Genomic DNA, 21665 nt, shown 5'->3' with positions numbered 1-21665 from the left:
CAAAATCCAGCAGATCAAGGCTTCACATGTAATTATCCTCAGCATTAGAATAAAGATAAGTAAACAGAAAACTATGAAAAAAAACCACAAATTGTTAATTTGCATTGGTACTCCAGAGTTCTGACTGCTTTCTCTGCACATTGCTCGTTTTTCATTAGAAGAACTTTCAACATATGCAAAGTTTAGCAATACACATATCTGAATAAAATTCAAGCATCATCTGGATTATGAATTTTTCTTCAGTAAAGTTAATTCCATAACACAGGACAATATTGAACACACTAATAAAAAAAATCAAAGCAAATCTCTTTTTGCAGTTTGTGATGTTCTAATGGATGTTTCTTGCCTAAAAAAAAAGTATTTTTAGCATAAAGATTAAACCTCAATAAGAAAAACTTAAGTTACTCTTATCTAGGATTCACCCACTACAATTAAATTCTATAGTCTTTACTCAAGAACAGTACACTGCTTCCAGGTGGCCAATTACAAGGAAATAGCCCAGGCTCTTGACATACTGCACAATATTAATTGTCTCATTTATGTTAATATTAATTCTCATTTACGTTAAGTATTTCAACTTGGAAAAAGTTCCTCTTCCTACCCAGAGGTCAGTATGAGGTGAAGCTGCACAGTGCGGTCATCAGTTATTTATATAGGGGCACTGACTGTTGTAATACAGATCGAGTTGATTTAGTCCTCCAGTAATACCAATAAAGAACTTGACCAAGCATCTCTTTGTGCTGAGAAAGAAAGCAAACCCCTCAATTCCCTTAGACCAAGTTATACAATATTCATAATAGTTCTCATCCATTCACAAATCACAAGACAGAGCAATAGGAGACTTGGTCTAAAACACAGATACAGCAGAAAACTGAGGTGAAACTGGAGCTGATAGTTTGACATCACTTATTCCTTATGGATCATGCAAAGACAGCTTCATTGCAGGAAAAAGGCAAAAAAATGTCCAAACTTATGCCTTGAAAAACAGTTAAGGAAAAAAAAAAAATCTCTCTATATATATAGTAGCATGCCAATGCCACTTGAAATTTCTTTCCAGCTACTGAGCATTAATCAATCCATACTGATACTACTGCGAGGAAAAAAAAAAAAGTGCATTTGTCCCATTATAGAGGAAATTAGATCTTCCATATTTAAAATCATTTCTGGTATATGTTTTAAAACATCTTAAGCTTTGCAAGTCATTCATAGAGCACACGTTTGTAAAAATAATGTTCATTAGAAGAATTCAAACTAGTATGAGTGGCACTTGTTATCTGCTCTAGTTACAGGATGGTACACAAATAGAGTTACTAGGTCATCTATTGGCTTCAGAAACTTCTGTGCCTACTTTAAGAGTTGCATCTCTTTAGTATAATTCAAAAGCAGAAGTATTAAGCCAGATTATATGCTAGACAGATCTCCCTTTACCCCCGCCCTTGAGGTTAGTTTGTAAATCTGCAGTTCTTGGAATTACAATGATATCTATTAATTAAATCTACATTCTTGGCAGTGTTTGTACAATTAAAACCTCTACTGTACAGTAAAAGATATCATAAAAATATGAAAAGTGTATCACTATGCTGTAGGGTATTATCTGTCCTCAATAATTTATATTTGGAAAAAAGCTTTCAACACCAGAAGTATTTCATCAGCATGATTCTCAAGTTCACATGCTAAAACTGGCACCTGGACTACAATGACAAACATTTATTAACTGTGTTCATGGCATATGGAATATTTGATTTTTATATGCATACATATATTTGTGTCTACATACATATGCACATACATGTTTGCATGTGTATAGAGTCATAATTCCTCATAAGTCTGGAGTATTAGGACACTTCTACAGTGAAGGCTATGTAGCCCTATCCAAGCTAGCTTTCAGCTCAGTAACCTGAGTATGCAGCAGTAAAGGTTACAAAAGCTTTCCCAAAAGATAGATACACTGCTTGACGCCAAGATATAATACAAGGAATATCCAGTCTGGCAACTGAAACACAACTCTGTACGGTTCTTCTGGAAGCCAATTCACTCACAAATTTCTCAGAAAAAAATACTGCATGCATTAATTGTCTGTCATGGACTAATAACATCAGACCCACCTGTGACAAGCAGAGAGAACTGAAATTATATGCATAGCAATTCTTTGCTTATTCTCCCCTTCCTTCATGTCTTCAACTGACTTTACAGTCTCCACCTCATCACAAAGCTGCTTGATGTGAGCACAAACCTTGACCGAAACAAGTTTGCTTAAATGTTTATGATGCTGAGAGTTAATTCAGGAATAGAGCAAACACCAACAGCTTCTTAGCAAGGATGCTCACTATCCAGCCTGGTTTAATAAAAATCATAGTAGCAGTACTCAGTATTTCCGAAGGCCTAGTACATATACTCTGTTTCACATATCCACTGTTTTTCTTTCTTTTTTTTTTTTTTTTTTTTTTTTTTTCCCTTAAGCTTGAGATATCAGCCTGACAATGAAGGATGGGCAGAGAGTCTCTTAACTATGCTTGTAAGCAGACGCAGGTCATCGCAGTTGGCTGCTGTGATCACAAGCAGAAATACAAACTCACCATACAGTACCAGAGCACCAGCAAATAAAAACCATCGTTTCCACATTTCTCTTTAAACATTATTATCAGCCATAAAACAGCATAAGTATGTATAGTCTTCATTGAAGAAAAAGAAGGCTTCTTCCCAGTTAGAGAAGATCAGAGAGTAAATAAAAGACCAAAAATTAGAAAGGGAAAAAATCTGAAAGATATGGAGACAGATGAAAGCAGGGATGGAAAACAGTACTTCCTGCTGCTTTTGCACTCTGCTCTTGTAAACCTCAGCTGCTCGCACAGTTGACACACACCTGTGCCCTGCTACAAGCATATTTTTCCACACTGCTTATCATTCACATTAGAAATTTTATCGCTCAAACACAAACACTTTTATTCCTCTTCTCTATTGTCATCCATGTAACTGAAACTCATTGGAAGAGTTAACCACAAAATTAAAAATGACTTACTTGTTGCTGGATAAATCCACTACCAGCCCTGATACTGCACCTTCAAGGGTGAGCCTGTGTGCTCACCTGGGGTAAATTTCTAATTACAAGTCCAACAGGATTGGCTCATTCAGCTCAAGGGGCGGGATGTTTCCCTGCAATACATTAAGGTCCCAACACCTATATTAGTCTCCTGCAATGCTGATTTTCCACTTCCAGCTCTGTACAAAAAAGTTGTTAGGGTTTTGCTAAATTTTCTACTCTGCTTTTTTAGCTCTTCCAGAAGTCCCTATTAAATTTTTACTCCCTTCTTAACTCTTCTAGTCTTAGCACAATTACTGCCTTTTTTCCATAGCATTTCATTATAAACATAACCAAAATTTGCGGGTATTTGATGAAAAATATGTAACAGAGTATTCTAGATTAACAATATCTTTGATGATGTCATATGGCCATGTTTATCACAGAATGATGTGGAAAAAAGGTGCACCTTTTTTAAAAAGTTACACCATGGAACTGCTGCTTCAAAATAAATATCAGTAGAAAGGTCATAAAAGCATCCGTAGGTTTGACAAGATGGCTTAAACTTGGCTGTACCTTTTGGTAAAGATGCATCCTGTCTTCTTGGCTTTTCAGTATATATCTGATAATGAGCTAGGCATAATATGCTACTGACAGATTGAGTCCTGGAAAGTGAAGAAGAATGCTAAGAAGAGGTCTGACGCCTGTGATCCCTGGTGGTTACTGTAGCATGCTTTTTACCTCTAGGGAAGGCAAAAGAATCATGACTGAGTCCTCTAGAAGATCAGCTGCCATCTTACTTTATAAGTTACACTCTGAAAAGATTCTCTGACTGCATAGCAAAGAATAATTCATTGAAGACTATGGCTAAATGAAAAATGAGAAAATTGCAAAACCTTGTATTTGCCATCTAATAAATATGCATAAGCTTGTATTAGATGCCATCTAATGCTACTCAGAAAGCAAGAAGTGTTCTGACTGATATCAGTTAATATTACACTGATTTCCTTGGAGTTTTCAGTTAATGCACACAGAATGAACAGTAGCAAGGGAGATAATGAAATACATCTGTGCAGTTAAAAGATAGTGTAGCAAGGCTGCTCTGACTCTGTTCCTCAACTACCTGGCTGCAACACAGCAGATGTGCAATGCAAAGAATCAAAGAGGAGCAGTTAAAATGTGTTGAATGGAAAACAAAGAAGACATCTGGATTTCTCTTTCTCAAAACTGCGTTCTGGAGTCCTCTCTAGGAACGCTGTGTAGGGCCTGAGAACTGTGATTCCCAGCCATGTCACGTTATCCATAAAGGTATGGAGCCAATCCTCCTCAAAGATACGTGAGAGTCTGGAAGTGTGGCACAACAGAAGAGAGTGTAGTCAGAAGTGATGTATTATGCTACAGGAAAGCACCACTCAGCACCTCCCATCTTCAGCAAAAATCCTTGACATTAGAAATATGCAGATACCGTAAGCAAAAAAACATTCAGACTAACTTCTCTTTATTTTCCTATAAAATTTTTCAGCTGTCGATTAACATTTCAAATCAATCTCCTATTTTGTATCTGATAATTTTGTCCTAAAAACTTAAGAACTATCAACTTAAATACATATAAATACATCATGGGCTAGAAGGCATTTCCAGCACTGGGTAAATGCTGTGTTTAAAATCAAAAAACCCAACCAAAAATATTAATATTTAGCAATTAGACTAGAACTACTATTGCACTGTATTACCAATTAAATACATAAGATGAGCACTTTAAAAAGATGCCTGGGCACATTATACCTGTAGTCTTACCAGCCTCTCAGTATACAAAATGAACTCTTCACAAATAAACATCTGGGATCTACAATATACAATGCAATCTGTTAAAGACTAGCACTCTGTATCTTTATCTGGCAGGACAAAACTAAACTCAACAGGAGCTAGTTGGTTAGTACCTTTCCCCTTGTAAAAGGATTTCAACATCTGTATCTTCTCTAAAGTGAAAAGAAGATAGTCTTTTCTCAGCACCTATCCACATAAAAGCACTAGCGGCCAGTGAGATATAAATGTCAGCCTGTTTGGCTTAGGTATAGTCAAAGAGAAAAAAAAGCATATAGACCCAGAATACCTGTGGCAGTTCAAAAAGCCATTTACAGGACAGAAACCTCTGCCCTGCTGTAGGCAAGATCTTCCACACAATTACAATAAAATAAAACAGAATCATCAATTGCCAACATAGTTTAGGACTGACACAATTACCGCCAATGAAGTAAGTGATGTGAATTATGTAAGTGAAAACTATGGGGTGTACACACAATACTCAAACAGCTTTCTGGGTTGCCAGCCCCAAATTATAGACACTAAACATCATCACACCACTGCCACAGTCACACGTATTCTTTGGATGAGACTTGCTTCTTTGACCCTGCTTGTTCTAAAATAAGCAGATATTTGTTAGTTTTCACATATAAAAATGAACACAATATTTAACATGACTGAAAGATAGAGTAAATCTATAGTGATGTGGACAGTACAAAAATCTAGAAAACACACCCCAAAAAACTCCATATGTGAACTACAATCACCTTTTTAGAGTGCTTTTCATAAATAAGGCATTTATTGCCAACAGAGCCAGTATTTCCATATAGAAAGAAGATGCAAACGTTGGCTGTTGGATATATTTACTGTGGATCTTCAAGGGAACATTAAATTTTACCAAAATGGGGAGCCAAAATGGTTTATTAAAAGCTCTTTTGACAATTTGACATATTATAAAAATACTTAGCTTTTATTCGGACTTGTCATCAATAGACTGCTGAACAGCTCTTTTCATTTAACAGAAAAAGTTATACATTAAACGACTGTAAAATGCAGTATTGTATAAGTCCTCCCTTACATTTTAGAAGACAAGGCTTTAATTGGGTTCAAAGCTAACAAGATCTCCTCCACATCATTATTGCATGTAAACTGCAATGGAATTTGACTGTGAAAGTTTTACAGCAGTGTAAGAACATAGCAGTGAATACAGACAGATGTGAGAACACATTTCCAGGCTTGTCCCCAAATTTAAGCTCTTAGATCTGTCACAGGATCTTGTGAAACAACATTAATTAAAGGATGACTGAGGTGCAAAAGATACAGATGAATAAAACCCAAGGACTATATAAGAAAGAAATTCACAGTAAAAACTTTCACTGATATGAAACAAACTTTAAATGGATAAAGGTCATGTTATGTAGGATTCTGAGTCAAGTGAAATGCTCAACATAAGAGAACCTGTACTTGTACCCTGCGTATGCATCTTATAATAAGTAGAGGCAAATTAGAAATAAAGCCTTTTTATGGTCAAAAAGAAGTTACGTTCCTGTTTGTTTTTATTACTGTTAAAAATCAAGTCAATAATCAGATCATAAAAGAATACTCTTACCAGTAACAAGCAAGTGTTGTGATTGTCAATCATTATATGCTCTTGAGCATATTTTAGTAGGTCACGTAACTGTATATTAGAAGACTTGCAAAATGAATTGCAGCCAAAGATCTTTCAGTTTAGATTTGGAAACAATATTAGATATCAAGCTAATTATGTTAGCTAACACCTCAATGACAAACTACTTTAAATATTTTACAGTTAGCCTTCTGGTAGCAGAAAATAAATAAAGAAAGTGGGTTAGAACAGAAACAATCCTAGAAGCAAGTTGAGGGCAGAGGCGGATTAGGTGAACCAGTGAACTTTTGTAGCATAATCATTCTTAAAGAAACTCAGAGTAAGCTGAAACCCCAAAAGAAAATTACATTATGCACAAGATACAAATACCAGATAACTGACCGTTGTAGGTATTCCAGCTCTCAGATACCGACCAATATTCAGAGGAGGTAGCTGGAATTTAGACAGGGCTAGCTGCAAATAATATCTCCTTAACATTCAGTATTCCTGCAGTAAGACATGGGAGAAAGGCATAAAAATCACGTAGAAAAATAAAGACTAATCAAATAATTCCTTCTCTGCAGGCTGTTAGTGTTCAGTTCTCAGTACTTAAGCCTTTATTGCAAGGTAACCGTGTAAAGGCTTACTGGCTAGGTATTAGTTTATCATAGTTGAAATGGCCTACAAAAGGGCTTTATGTTTATCGTTTGCTTGGAAGAGGAGACAACTCAACAAATACCAATAGCACTTTGGCCATATTAAGATCGGATATAGGAAAACCCTTTTCCCCATGAGGACAGTCAAGCAGTAGAGCACGCTGCCCACCATGCTTGAACTAGAGACCTCCTGAGGTCTCTTCCAACCCGAATTATCCTATGACCCTTTCACTCTGTGATGTTTGAACTATTGTGTGTGAACTGTCAGATCTCATACTCCTCAACAAGGATGATCAGAACCCTACATAATAAACAGTGGAAAATAAGTGAAAAATATAACCAAGGCAGCAGTATGACTCAGAGTGCTACTCTTTCTGTTGCTAATTTTTTCCCACAATTTTTTCCTGCTTGGATTGATAATATATGCCACTTACTTTTATCAACTGTGTAACTTAAAAATATTACCCCACTGCCAAAATTAAGTCTTCCTGCTATATCAGTATCATGCATTTTCCATCTTACCAGCACATAGTACAAGCATTGTGGCTGCAGCACAGAGGAAAACATCTGGAGAAATTCATCTAAAGAATCCACTCTCTTAGTGCCAGGAAGCCTAGCTCTACAGTTTTCTTAAATTTCTCGTATAATGTAGAAGAAGGAAGATAACAGTAGATCATCCAGTCATGACATCTAGTTCAACTACTCATTATTCTTACCAAGAGGCAAAGAGAAAAATAAAAGGATCCTCACTTAACCTTTTATAGAAGGTTGCTGCTCCATGCTCAACATTCTCAGGGAAAAAAACATAGCTACAGGGATATAAACAATGCTGTTGAACTTAAACAAGTGAAAAGACTGTAGAAAGAAAGGCTTTTACAGGGGCTTTAGTCCTGAACTTCCGTGAGTTTTATGAAGATTTTCAGCAATTATATTCTTTTACATCTCTGACAGGCTCAACTTTATTTCCCTATTTCTTTCCCTGCTCCTCTTAAAGGGCATGCAAGTTACTAGCCCAAAAGGGTAGCTAGTGATATTATTTTTAGGCCTACATCAATCAGTTTTATTCTTTTTCAAGTTCCTGGTCTGTTGTGTTTTATATATTCATGTGGATTGCATCATTCATAAATATATTTTGACTGAACAGTTTTATACACAGTAAAATTGCTTTGGGGTAAACTACATTGCCTAAGGAGTTAGCTAGCTAATACATTAGCTTAAAGTTATGTAAATGATTTACAAAACTGATGTAGCTAACACTTAAAAAAAGTTACTCTATTTTGAAAAAGTTCAGAGAAAAATGTGTTCCTGACAACCTCTTGACAATGTGTTCCTGACAAAACTCTTCCAATACAGTATTTCCTAAATTCATACCTGTCTAACCCAACACCCTTCCCTACAAATGGACTGAGCCTATCTTTATCCTCACTATCAGAATCAGAATGAAAAGCAGCTGTGCCACAAGAAGAGTTACATGTCTGAAAAATAGGAGTTGCTATCCAATCACGAGTTGCATAAACAATTAATTTTTAATATACACCAATATATAAGCATGACTTAAAGTCCTATTGAATATGAATGTTCTTGACTTTTGCTTTTCCATTATCACTGCTGCTCACCTTGTAACCCTGTCTGGAAGGCTTGTCTGCTAATACACAGTTCGGACAGATCCCTCACATCCTGCTCCTGATGGGAAAGAACTGCAAGGGAACTTTTGAGAAATCAGTACAAGGGGAAACAGAAAAATAGTTAAAATCTGGATAGAAAAAAATAAATAAAAGTATGTCAAACTCCCTCCTGAGGTAGCAAACCAACTAAACTGCGGTTAAACAAGTGACCCACAGCTATGCTCAGGAACGAAGGCCCAGCCAGAAAATAAAAATGAGAATGCTGCTTTGGAAAAAGCAGTGAAATACAACACATGCAAAAGATCTAGGAAACTCCTGCTGATCTAGTTAACAAAGGAACCAGTGAGTTTTTCCTCTCCTATATTTGTTCCTAGACCTTTAAAAGTGATATTGTGACGCTTAACAAATGCTTAGAATAAATAATGCCACATTATGAATTGCTCAACACTGAAAAATATGCTAGATACTTTACACAGCAAATAAAAGGAAATGGCTAATGCATGACCTATAAATTATGTAACTTGATTTTAGACATGACGCAGCTAGAAATAATAAAGTAATAAAATAATATAAAACAATAAAGCAGTATGGAGATGCTGGCAGGATAAGGATGAAGAAGTTTCAGTAAGATTGCAAAGGCAAGGTCTGTACCATAGGTCAGGCTTCCTCTATAGCGTGTGCTGTGGAAGCATGAGCTGCAGTTCTGTTCTCCATTCACTGGGTAAAAGAAGGTATATTTCTCACATCACATTTTTGCATGAAACTATGACCTTAATTGAAAAGCTGAAAAGATTCCCAGACTCTTACCATATAGACATAATCAGGAATATTCACTCTTTTTGTGTGGGATGTGTGAGATGTTTACTTTAGCAGAACAATTAAATTTCCATGAATAATTCAGAATTAAGAGTCAAGTCCAACAGACCATAGGTGTCTGATCATTATGTCTTTCAGGGCTGCAAGATATTCTCAATACCAATGACAACCATGGTAAGTTTTTACTGTAACAAAATGGAAATTGTTACAAGTGACTTGGGTCATTACATTTGGCTAAAAGTTATGTTCTTCCAGTATTAATGTGGCTTCTGAGAGCTGAGCTTTGGTTGTCAGTTGACTCAATCAATACTTAGCTTCTGTCCCCGTTACCAAACTGGAAATGAGCTGCCATATTCTGGCTATTAATACAGCTTACTATTCATTAATTAGTATGGCTTTTTTGTACTCAGTCCAAATCTGCATGTGTCAATTCAGGACAAGGAGTAGAAATGTAGGCAGTCATACTAAGCAAATGTTTTTTTCACTCATGATTTTAGTTTAAGATGTAATTTGTCCACTTTCAGGTCAATGCTTTAAGTATCAAATCACTTGTAAAATTTGATATGAAGACTTCAAAAATTATAAAATAGTTTGTCATGTCTCAAAAACTTCAGTTCTTTAGAATTGCCTTCGTGCCAGAAGTATTGAAACGAAAAGTAAGCAATGCAAAAAAGTTAGCTGGAGCCTTTATCTGTCGTTCGGAATCAGTCTTAGCATCAAGTTTCACTATGAAATCAAATGGCTTTGTTTTAATAGATGAATGAAGCCCAGAGGCAATTTCTTATTTCTTCTAAGTAACTGACCCAGTATTTCGGAAGACATTGGCTTAGACCGTTACATTTCTTCACGCTTCGTATCATTCAGAATTTTCTTGTTTCTTTTGCCAATCAAAAGCTGCTTGTAAAGCAGCTGGAAACCCTGGCCATAGGTGTACACCCTTGTCAGGGTACCAGCTCCAGGGAATACTTTTTCCTTCTGGAAGAAAACGGTTGCACATAGGCAACGCTGGGAAGGAACTATTTCCTTCCTGCATATTTCAGTAAATCTTGGTCTGGATTATCAAGGAAGAAGAACTGAACACAGCTTTGGAGAGCACACCTTCACCCCACTACAGCTATCTTTAAACTCATCCCTGCCATTAAAGGTCCATATTAAATTGTTAATTTTCTCATGCTTACATAGGCAGTAAGAAGTTAGCTGATTCTAATCGTGGCTGGTTGTTAACAGTAAAGAGAAAATAAGTTTTAGACTTTTTGGCATTCATTCATTGGTAGCATGAACTGAAGGAGTGCTAAGCGCAAGGGCTTGGCATGATGTTGAACATTAGTCATCTCCTTTCACACAGATAAAGAGTAATGAGTAACATTATGTACCACTGCTAAATTCTTCAGAGAAGAAAAAGAAAATGTGTCCTGTCTTTCTACCTGCCTTGGTAGGCTTGCTTAATGTGGCTATGACCTGACTTATTATGGTAAGAGATCCAACTTACATTCTATTTTAAACAGTTAGACATTGAATTAACTTCTGCATAGGTGAAACTGTAATGCCTGCTATTCCGAGACAAAGTGCTGATAGCACAGCTGGAGGGAGAAAGCCCACACCAATCCTGGTGGAAATGGACTTGACTCAGAAGTCATTAAGCAAAACTATAAATGGAAATGACCGAGTGTCTGAGCTGGTAAAGGAAAGGACATTAAAGAGACACGGGGATTTTTTTCTTATTTCTTTTTCTTTCTTCTTGAGGGTTGCTGAGCAAGAAACTTGTTTAAGGCAAAGACAGCATCCTTCTGCAGAAGAAACCAGAGCAATACATTGGTGTATAGACATGTGACCTTGACTGGCAACAGACATGAACAAGAAAGAGCAACTGAGACTTAAAATAAGAATGTTAGGCAACTTTTCATACTCTGATATAAAGTTCCTTCCAAATTTGTCATATTTTAGGAATAACAGAGTGGTTTTTCTTTTTATAGTCTTCTAGAACAAATTTACTGACCAAAAAAGCAAACTAAATTAATTTCTTACCATCACACAGGTCTGGATCAATCATCCCTTATCGAGGCTAACATATTTAAATTTTCCCTAACAGATTTGCTCTTTTTTGTTACATGGTACTAGAGACTAAATACTTTTGTGGCAAGTGTGTCCTTTAGTGTGTCCTGTGATTTCTTTTTTATTATTTTTGTGCATTTAATTTGGATTTCTTATGATACTGTAGATGCTATATTTTGAGGTGATTTCAAGGTAGCTACATGAATTTTCCCATATTTGCAAATTAAGAACGAACAGTTATCCTGCTGTGAGAAAAAGCGGGTAAACTGTCAGTCTTGCTTTTTTTATAAAAAGGCTACTCACGTTCATATTCATAGAATGATCTTCTTCCACTGTAACTATCTTTCTTCTCAAAGATGTTGACAAAAATGAAATTAGTTTTGTTTACCTTCAGTGAACCTTTTCTTCAAAAACTGTTTTTTCTTAAATTGGCAAAAATATTCACTTAGTTTAAAAGCCATTTAGTTGAAATAAATGGAGCACAAATCATATAAATTCCATTAAAGTCACTATAAACATTGAAAATATGATCAAATCTTCCTGGTCTCAAATGGCTTATATTTTTATAACTTGTCCAATATTCTCAAAAGTTAGCAGTTCCAAATAAGTTTTAAATGTTTTGTTCCCTATTAAAAAAAATCAGAAAGTAGCATTTATTTAAAGTCAGTATTCAGGGAGCTATGCAAAACAGCAAAATATAGGATTGAATGACCTAGAAAAAGATAAATGATTGCATTGGTTAACTCTGCTGTATGACAAATAAGGTAAACATAGCATTACAGAGCAGCGAGTCATCAGTATTCAACTTAACTATGACAGTCTTAGAAATAGCTTCATTTACAGCTCCACAATTGCTATTTTCCTTGAAAAATATCCTTCTTTATTTTCAAAATATTTTTCAAGAAATATTTATTCTTATTCAATGTGGAGGTGCCAAACAGACATATTTTCATGCATCTGACCATAAACCAACACAGTGTGCATCAGGGGGCCTCTCACTTTTCTACGGCAGTAAATGTGTAACAAAAGCCCACCAAAGGAGGTTCTTATTATTTTTCATTCACTGCTTTCATCTTTCTGAGTTTGCCAGACTCTACAACGAACTCATTCACTTGCTATCATGCTTTGCAGACTTAAAATCTTTCTTCTGAATTGATCTACACACCCCAACACAGATAGATATCACCTTAGAAGCCTTGTTCAGTTTGTATTCTTTGGATGAATATTATATATGTGTGTGTGTGTGTGTGTGTGTGTGTGTGTGTGTAATGCTTTCTTATCTAGGCAGATATTTTTTGCGGTCCCATCATCTAAACATATTGGCATCCAGGATAGAAGTCAATTTAACACCTTCCGTCTTCTCACAAGAGAAGAGCCTGTATTAATGGCCTTTTCTTGGAACAGATTATAACACAGAAAAATCAAATTCCATCAGTGTATTTGACTTGCTCCCATTGCAGCTGACATTACCTGCTGTAGGGACAATGAGGCCAGCGCTCTAACCCTTCCTATGTTCCCAAATGATCATGTTCTGACATGACAAAATCTGACAAAAATCTTAAGCATAAGCTGTGTATTTTATGGGATAGGTCTTTTGGGGGAAATAGGTCTAATAGTCTGATGCGTATTGGAACTGGCCCCTACAGGACCCTTTGGTCGTGAGCGTGGCACAACAACGCCAGGGCAGAGCTGAATCTGCGGTCTGCTGTCATGGGTCATGGCCAGCTGCTTTAGGACACCAGCTGTAGCCACGGTCAAAATCCTGCAGCTCCCCTAAGGAACTGCTCTTCTTCTTACAGGACAGGCAGTTTGTTTCTTCTCTCCCCCTTTCTCATTCCATCTGTCAAGCTTCAGTTTAAGGAATAGGAATCATCTGATTTACAGATTCATGTAATATACAGAAGAGATGATACGGTAGCTAAGCAAAAGAAAATCTAGACTGAAATATTAGAAAATAAATATAAAATAAGAATACAAAAATTATGAACTGTGTACCTAGAAAGAAAAATCTCAAGGATATGTCCAGTGATATCTTACACTATATGAAATATTCGATGTGACCAAAAGATGAAAAATAAAATCACTGAATACACAAGAACTGGAAATGTTATAGCAATATTGTTCCAAGTTTAAACATTTCTACATTCCTTTACTTTACCTATATTTACTTTTATATTTCTATACCTACAACACATACATAAACATATATATATATATTTTTAATTACAGATTACAAGGCAGAGTACCCTGTCATGACAAATTCTTATGTATATGGCATCATATGTTTGCATCAGTCTCACAAATACTACTAGGCAAAAGTCATTGCTTATCTAATATTAGGTTACCTAAAAAAGATTTACAGCAGGAATTAAATATGTCAGCAGAAGAATAGGTTAGTTAGTAGCTCACTTTCTAAAGTATATTGTTCTCAAAATATCTAGTAAGCAATTTTAAAGAAAGATACAATTGCTTATATTATTAAAATTCAGGTTTACTACAGTGTGAAAATCAAAAACTAAATCTTATAGGAATATCAGTTTTGATAGGTTCTTATGAAGAATGAGTAATATTGATACAACAGATGCTAAAATGACATTCTATGCCACATTCAAATGTGTATCTTGAACTTTTTTATTTGCTAGAGGCAGAGGGAAGAGTTTCCTATTTTTTTCCTATTTCCCTTGTTTAGCATCAGCTTTTATATAATGCCAGATAAATTAAATGATCTGTGCCAGCATTTGTTATTGAATATCCAAAGGGATTAAATTTCATATATTCAACAACGAATTGAAAGTGCCTGAAGAAAAATGTGAAACCAATAAACAACTAGATTATAGTTTATGATACCATATGTAATGTCATCAAAGTGGGTGAACAGCAGACTCTGAAATGCAGCAAAAGGATTACGCTCAGATGTCCAAGAACAAATGCTGGCTTGAGAATTTAGCATGAGCGTCGCTTCCTAACCTGAAATCACCCCTGCCCACCTTTTCTGATGCCTTTACTTTGTCATCAAATAAACACAACGAAGATGTCTTTTTCACATAAGCTTGTCTAACCACTTATTGTTCCAGTCATCAGGGAAAAGACGGCCCTTTAGCACCTTGGAAACGTGGAAGAGCGAGTTCAAATAACAGGTATTTTAATTTGGATGAAAACAGTTTGCCTGTATACAACTAACTCCAAACAATACAAAACTTCCAACAGTCTGCCTCTAAGCTAATGGGAATTAAATCATTTGGACAAAGCCAGGTACATTTAATACCCAGTTCAGCACCAAAAGAGAACGTGGGTAATGCCCTTCCTTCTTTTGCCACAAACAATTGTATTTTGTCATTAGACACATAAAAACCACTTCACTCCATCTGCTGATTACATGCAGTTCTTTACTACGCACACATGAGAATTATGTTCCACATGCCACTGTTTACTTTTGTGGTTTTAATTTGTCACTTATCCTATAGATGATAACAGATTTGTCTTTGTTCCAGAGCCACTCTGCAAAAAATAAAAGGCAAATGAAAATGTCAGCAGCAAGGCTTGTGTAAGGGAATGCATTAAAATGTTTATGACTTTTGCAGTCAAGTTAAAATCACTCTCCCACTCCTTGTTTGCAACATGCTTATTAGCTACTACTGACAGATTATGAAATGCTTTCTTCTAAACAAAAAGGTTGTTTATTCAGATTCTTTTTTCTTTAAAGGAATTTAAATAAAATGCTGACTCATATACTCTTTCTGTCTGTTAGCTTAGCTAGTATCTCTAAATACTGCAGCACAAGCACATCAAAGGCAGGATTAGTTTTATCCGACCTAAACTCGAACTTCTCATTCCACTGAACAGAAGGCCTAGATACAGTCAGGGATTTGATGTGCTATCCTGTTTGCGATCCTTTTAATGCATTTGCTTATGCCTTTCCTTTATAGTTCCCAAATACGTTTTCACTCCCTGTGGCATTCCAAGTCACATTAATAATTTAAATGTTAGACTTAATGAAGAAAAGTATTTATATCTTAAAGAGCAGATCCTAATCCTTCTCTTATTTTCTCTTTTTACTGTTCTGGTAGCGAGGGCTCTACAGCAGTGCTTCAGATTATGTCCTTACAAGCCATCTAAGAAAGACAGGAGGTGCATGGATAGTTGTAGCCTCAATCAGCTTCTGAACTCCCCTCTGAAAATGTAGGCCCTGGAATTTAGAATAAAGTTGTCAGCAGAGCTGAGCAGAGCTAGGTGCTTAAATCCCACTTAGGTGTGCACCTATGGCCCACCTGACCCATTTTCTGAGCCATTCAGAAAGTGTATATATGGCATGAGCCAGACTGGGTGGAGGATGAAGGCAGTTCTGGAGACATACCTAACACTGTACAGCAGCCAAGTCATTACTGTAGAGGAAAAAGTCCTGAAATATTTTTTGCAAAGCTATGCTTATACCGGATTCATCATCTGTGAACATGACTTGGTTTACAAGGTCTCAAATAAATATCAAGAATGGCCAGAGACTATTGGCTTTTTCATGAGTGATAGGTCTTCTCCTCTGGTACTGCTCTCCTCCTCTCTCTGATGTTCTTTCATGAGATGAGTGCCCTCTTGGTTCAGTCCAGAATGAAAATGAATGCTCTTGTTTTTCATTAAATAAATGTATTTGTTCATTCACAATCATTACTGTGCTAGTGACTGTGATATCTGCCTGTTTGTTGTCTCAGATGGAGGGGAGACCTCCTTTTTATTAAATCAGTGAAGACAACTAGAGTAATGAACTTATAATTTGATTGGCTTTCTTATGCATTATCACTATATATATAATAAATACTGATAGGAAAAATAGAGTCTAAATATTGATTATATAAAATCATACACTTTAAAAATTGTTCAGACTCAGCATTATTGCCATATACCTGTATTTTATATTATTTACTTTATACAGGGATTTTTCTTATATGATAGAATTGGATTTTTTTTTTTTACTATTAAAAATATTTTTAGACATTAATTGACAGTATGAAGAATACTTCCTCTCATGGAAATTTAATTTCATTTATTCCCTAGTTATGTGGTATTATAAATGCACAAGATGCCAAGCACTGGGGAATGCATCAAATACAAAGTCTACCCTAGGAACACATCTGAAGTAAAATCTCAAGTACAGCACACCATCAAGCGACAGTCACCAGATTCTTATATATTTGCTACTAGTTCTGAAAGAGGCGAAGTTTTTACCGAGTATAGTTTATGTGCAACAATTTTCTCCCATGCTAACAACTCTTATTTTAAGTCCTTTTTGGCTTCTTGACTCAGATCAAGTACAGTAACTGTTTAACATGTTATACATTTTCTGTTAAGATACGATACCCTGCACTTACATAAAGATAGAAATAGTTACCTCATGAGACTCTTCCACCTAAAACTTCTACGTCTTAGAGTAATACAGTTTGTAAAGAATAAGATATTTAACTATCAGAGTTCTTAGAAACAATCTCAGATCCCACTTTCAATATATTGCTTGTCTTCAAAACTTATTACTAAAAACAAAAGAAGGAACCAGTGAAAATTATATTTGCTAATGATATTGAGGATTTCTTTCCAAAAATATAGAGATTTTCTGAAAACTGAAAATGTTGTCTATCATTATTTTATCAACCGTAAAATTCTCCTCTGTTAAAAAGAGAAATTATAGTTATCCCATTATCAAAGCTGGGCTTGGACAGAACAGCTGAAATCCTAAAGCAGGTGTTCATCAGTAATTTCACCTCCCTCATGAGAATATCCCCCAAAAATTCTCATGGGTTATCTTTCTGGTAGGTCAGAGGAAAAAATGGCTTTTTCCATAGATTTATTCAGCAGAACTTAGAATACTATTAAGTTAGGAGGCATATTTTATTCAAGTTCAGTTTCAAAATCTAGAACAGCTTCTCTTTACTGAAATCATTGCTATGTTCTCATATGGTCATATAGTCACAGGTAATTAATACTTGAGAAAAAAGTGTCAAAGCATGCAACAGATTTACCATGAATTATCAAGTAATTGCTAAGGATGAGTGATACAGCTTTTGATTTTCTCCTGTCAGGTAGGCAAGTTCTGCCTTTATAATTGTGATGACCCTTTGAGCATGGAAATACACACTAAGGGCATTTCAAAGCACTTGAATTAAACTTGCTAGCAGCAAACTTATGTTAATGTATCAGTAGGGTTACTTTTAAAATGTCCTATAGCCATTCCCTTTCCTAAAATGGGGACATTCCCTTCTTCAGGGAAAGCCTCTGGCATTTCTTAAAGAAGAACATACATATTATATATATATAAATATATATATATATATATATATAAAAGAACTCAAATATAACTCTGAGAAAGTATTATTTAAATATCTCTTAGTTTTTGATCAATCTAGAGTAATTGCTGAGATTCTAGCAGCAGAGAAGTAGAGAAACCTGTTTGACGGTCCACCTCAGAGTAAAAAACAAAACAAAATAAAACAAAATAGCACAACCCCACATGTTGTTACACATCTTTATACTAGCCAGAAAATACAATAGTATCATTGCTTCTGGGCAGTAAAAACAACAAGTTCTGTTTGAAGCATATTCAGACTTGCTTCTTTTTCAACTATCTGAGTTTAGTGATGGAACAACTGCAACTGCAGTATAGTCAAAAAGGCCACTGTTAGCCATCATTTTATAGATTTCACTCATGATTCATAGTTACTACTCACTCGCTCCAGTTTGCCTGTGCCTTTCTTGTACTGGGGAACCTCAGACTGAACACAGCACTCTACAGCTGGTCTTGCAAGGGCCGAACAGATCACAGGGGAGGGATCGCTACCCTGGACCCACTAGCTACACACTTGCTAATACAGCCCAGGATGTGATTGGCCTCCTTTTTATTATTTATTATTTTCCTTGTCTATTTACAGATCTTAGTAAACTGAGACCATGTTTTCAGAGAAGAAGAGATTAAACACAAATTTCAGAGAATTCAAAATATAAAAGAAAAAAATCACTTATTTCTATTTCCACAGAGCCAATTCAATATAACTCAAAAAAGAGACACAAAGAACAGGTAGAGAAAAAGGAAGAAAAAAGTGAAGATGAAAAAAAGCCATGAGTAAGAGAGGAAAGGGAATAAAATTTGACAAAATTACACATTTGAACAGTTTAGAGAATAAACAAACAATTAGGCCCTCCACTTACAATGAAGCTGGTTTTCACTTTTTGTATACATTCAGGTATTACAAAGATGAGCAGTACAACAGGATTATATTGACAGACAAATAGTTGTATTTCATGTGAACTACAAATCCTGTACAGAGTACCACTCGAATCTGTTTGAATCCTTTCTTAAGGAAGACATGAGATAATTTTTAGCAGAGCTGATGTGATTCTGGTGTTAGCAACAGGAAAAAAATGGTAACTGGAACTACTAAATGATAACCAATGGTGGCACTTCTGAGCAATTTCAGTCTATCAGCTAATGCATTTAGGCAGCTCTTTAAAAACAGTACTCTATTATGTGTACAGCAACAGAGCAGAACAGCTCAGGAGACCCTGTCAACTAAGTGAATGTGCACATGGTTTTCATAGGATATATTCGGCGGCTGTATTAAGGAAACCTCCTGTTGTCCCCATAAGTATCCAGCAGAAAGGAGAAACCTCTCCCTGCTTACTATTTATTTACTGCTTAGAGAAATAATAGTGACATCTCTCATTTAATTCACATAAAACTCTTCTGCATATCTAGAGGGCTTTTCTCCAAAGCAAGCAAGATTTGTCTTGTATCTGTAATCACTGGTCTTGCAGGTCCCATTGTGTCTTTTCCTTGTGTAGATAAGCTGGGATTTTATTTTGCGTTTGAAGAGCAGAGTAATTCTCCTCATCCCCCAAACATCTATGAAATCATGATAATTATGTTTTGAGGTTTTAATTCACCAGTCAAAGAAATTTTCTCCACTTCAGTCTTTTGAAAAACGAGAGAATGTGAATAACAATGCAATGCCAGCTTCAAAATCAATTTTAATAAGGGGCTAGATGCTATAAAGCTTTCTTAGGGTATTGATCCATAAGAGTCTGGAATTCTTGGCAAAGATAGATACAGAAGTTCCTGGCCCTCTACCACTCCACATCATACCTCTTCTCTTGGCTGCAGTAGTATAATTTCAGAAAGGCAGAAACGACAACAAACAGCTCAACCGAACCAAGTCAAACAATCCAATATTTTCTTGGCTATTCTTTTCCCCCCATCTATTTTATGATGCAGCCCCACAAATAGTTGAGCTGACAGAAGTGTGGGGTTGATAACGTATTGCATGGCAATAGTTCCAGTAATTCCAGGCACTATTAAAGTAGCTTCACCATTGAAACCAGAGTCTCATGATGCTTCTGCCTCCTCTGGCCAAGAAGCCCTTTGCCAATTACCCGATCAATTCTAATGAGGTTACTCAGCAAGTCTGGGTTGCAAAAGCTGGCATTAAATTATACTCTCAGAAAGAGACTATATGTTCCAGCAATATCATTTTTCACAAGGCTAGCAGTCAAAATATTTTGCCTTATAATCTTCATTTGTTTAGATATACCATCTCAGAGGGACTACTTTTTTCATTCTTTTGTTCTAAAAAAAATAGAAAGTGGTGTTTATTTTTATGTACTCAGATACAATCAATAGCTTTGATGTCTCTGTGAATAGAAGTTTATGTATTCACAGGTTTATGTAGACATACAGTGTAAATATAGACACATAGACTTATCTCAGGATAATGTACAAACAAGAATAGTTTTTGTGGTACCTACTAGTCCTGCATCTTAACAATGGGTTTCAGGGATAATTTTAAAAAGCAGAACCTTGAAGTATCATAATAAAGTAATAATTTCTAGTCCAATGCACTTATATTCCAGGAAAGCATACTTAGCGTACATAACTTCTGTATAAATTGTATGAATTGTGTATCTGCAGCACTGCAGAAATGGCAAAGGCCCAGGTTACTGATTCTTTGCTTCACTGCTTTTAATACAAGCCATCTAACAAGGTAATGAGGTAGACGACAGGAGATTTAATATTAATTTTACATGTCTATTCAAACTTTTTTTTTTTCTATAACAGTCTTTTGTGGTTTTACCTAAACTAATATCTAGTCAGAGACACCACTACCTGGATCTATTTGCATGAACAGTCTAACATGCTACGGCACAGAACTTACCATACCCAAGATTATCCCTTGCCTAAAGCAAAACAATAAAATCTAGGATTTCTAAAGCAAACGACTTTTCATACAATGCTGCAGTTGATTTCCTTTCCTACAATTGATTTTTATTATATTCCATAGTCAAGCACTTTCAGTGAATTTAAAGATTATCTGCAATATGTGTTCTTGTAATAAAACTGCTGTAGTCATAGAGGGAGTTCTGCAAACTATCCCTGTAAGTGCATCTTACAATTTAATACCGTCAGATTGAAGACAGCATCACAGTATTTTATATGCTGAGAGAGGAAAAAATTGCACAAAGGACAAATCACTGATAAACATTACATTGAGGTTTGAGAGACTACTCTACATGTAGCATTGCAGGCAACTGTACTGAATCAATTCAGCTTTTTTTTTTTTTTTTACTGGAAACCCCTCTTTTCTATTCCCTTCCTTTATGTTAGGGTCTAGTCTACCATAAAAACAACCCTTTTAGTAACTCTTCATTCTGTATGCAAGAGAGACCATGGGTGAATAAGGATAAGCAGTGGTATTAATAATACTTAATTTCCCATTTCAAAGCACTGCAATAGATAGATTAATAGACATGGTATCTCTTCTAAACAACAGAAAATTGGGTAAAGTTTATTTTACACTTCCATTTAAGCAACTACTGAAACAGTAACACTTCTAGACAAACTTCTTTAGATCTGGGATGATTGTTATTTGCTATATTAATGAGTTCCACCACAGATTCAGAAGGTACAAAAGTTAAAGAGCTGGACAACGACACAAAAAGAGGTTGTCCATTACAGCATAACTATTTTTCAACTCATTGCCTTGCCCTATGTTTTTTTTTTTTTTTTTTTTTACCTTCCTCTGAAGCTACAGAGGAAGATGTGAAGAGAAGACTCT

This window comes from Rhea pennata, chromosome Z (genome assembly GCF_028389875.1).
Source record: "Rhea pennata isolate bPtePen1 chromosome Z, bPtePen1.pri, whole genome shotgun sequence".
NCBI lineage: Eukaryota > Metazoa > Chordata > Aves > Rheiformes > Rheidae > Rhea > Rhea pennata.
The sequence above is the reverse complement of the archived record's forward strand: the minus strand, read 5'-3'. Positions refer to the sequence as shown.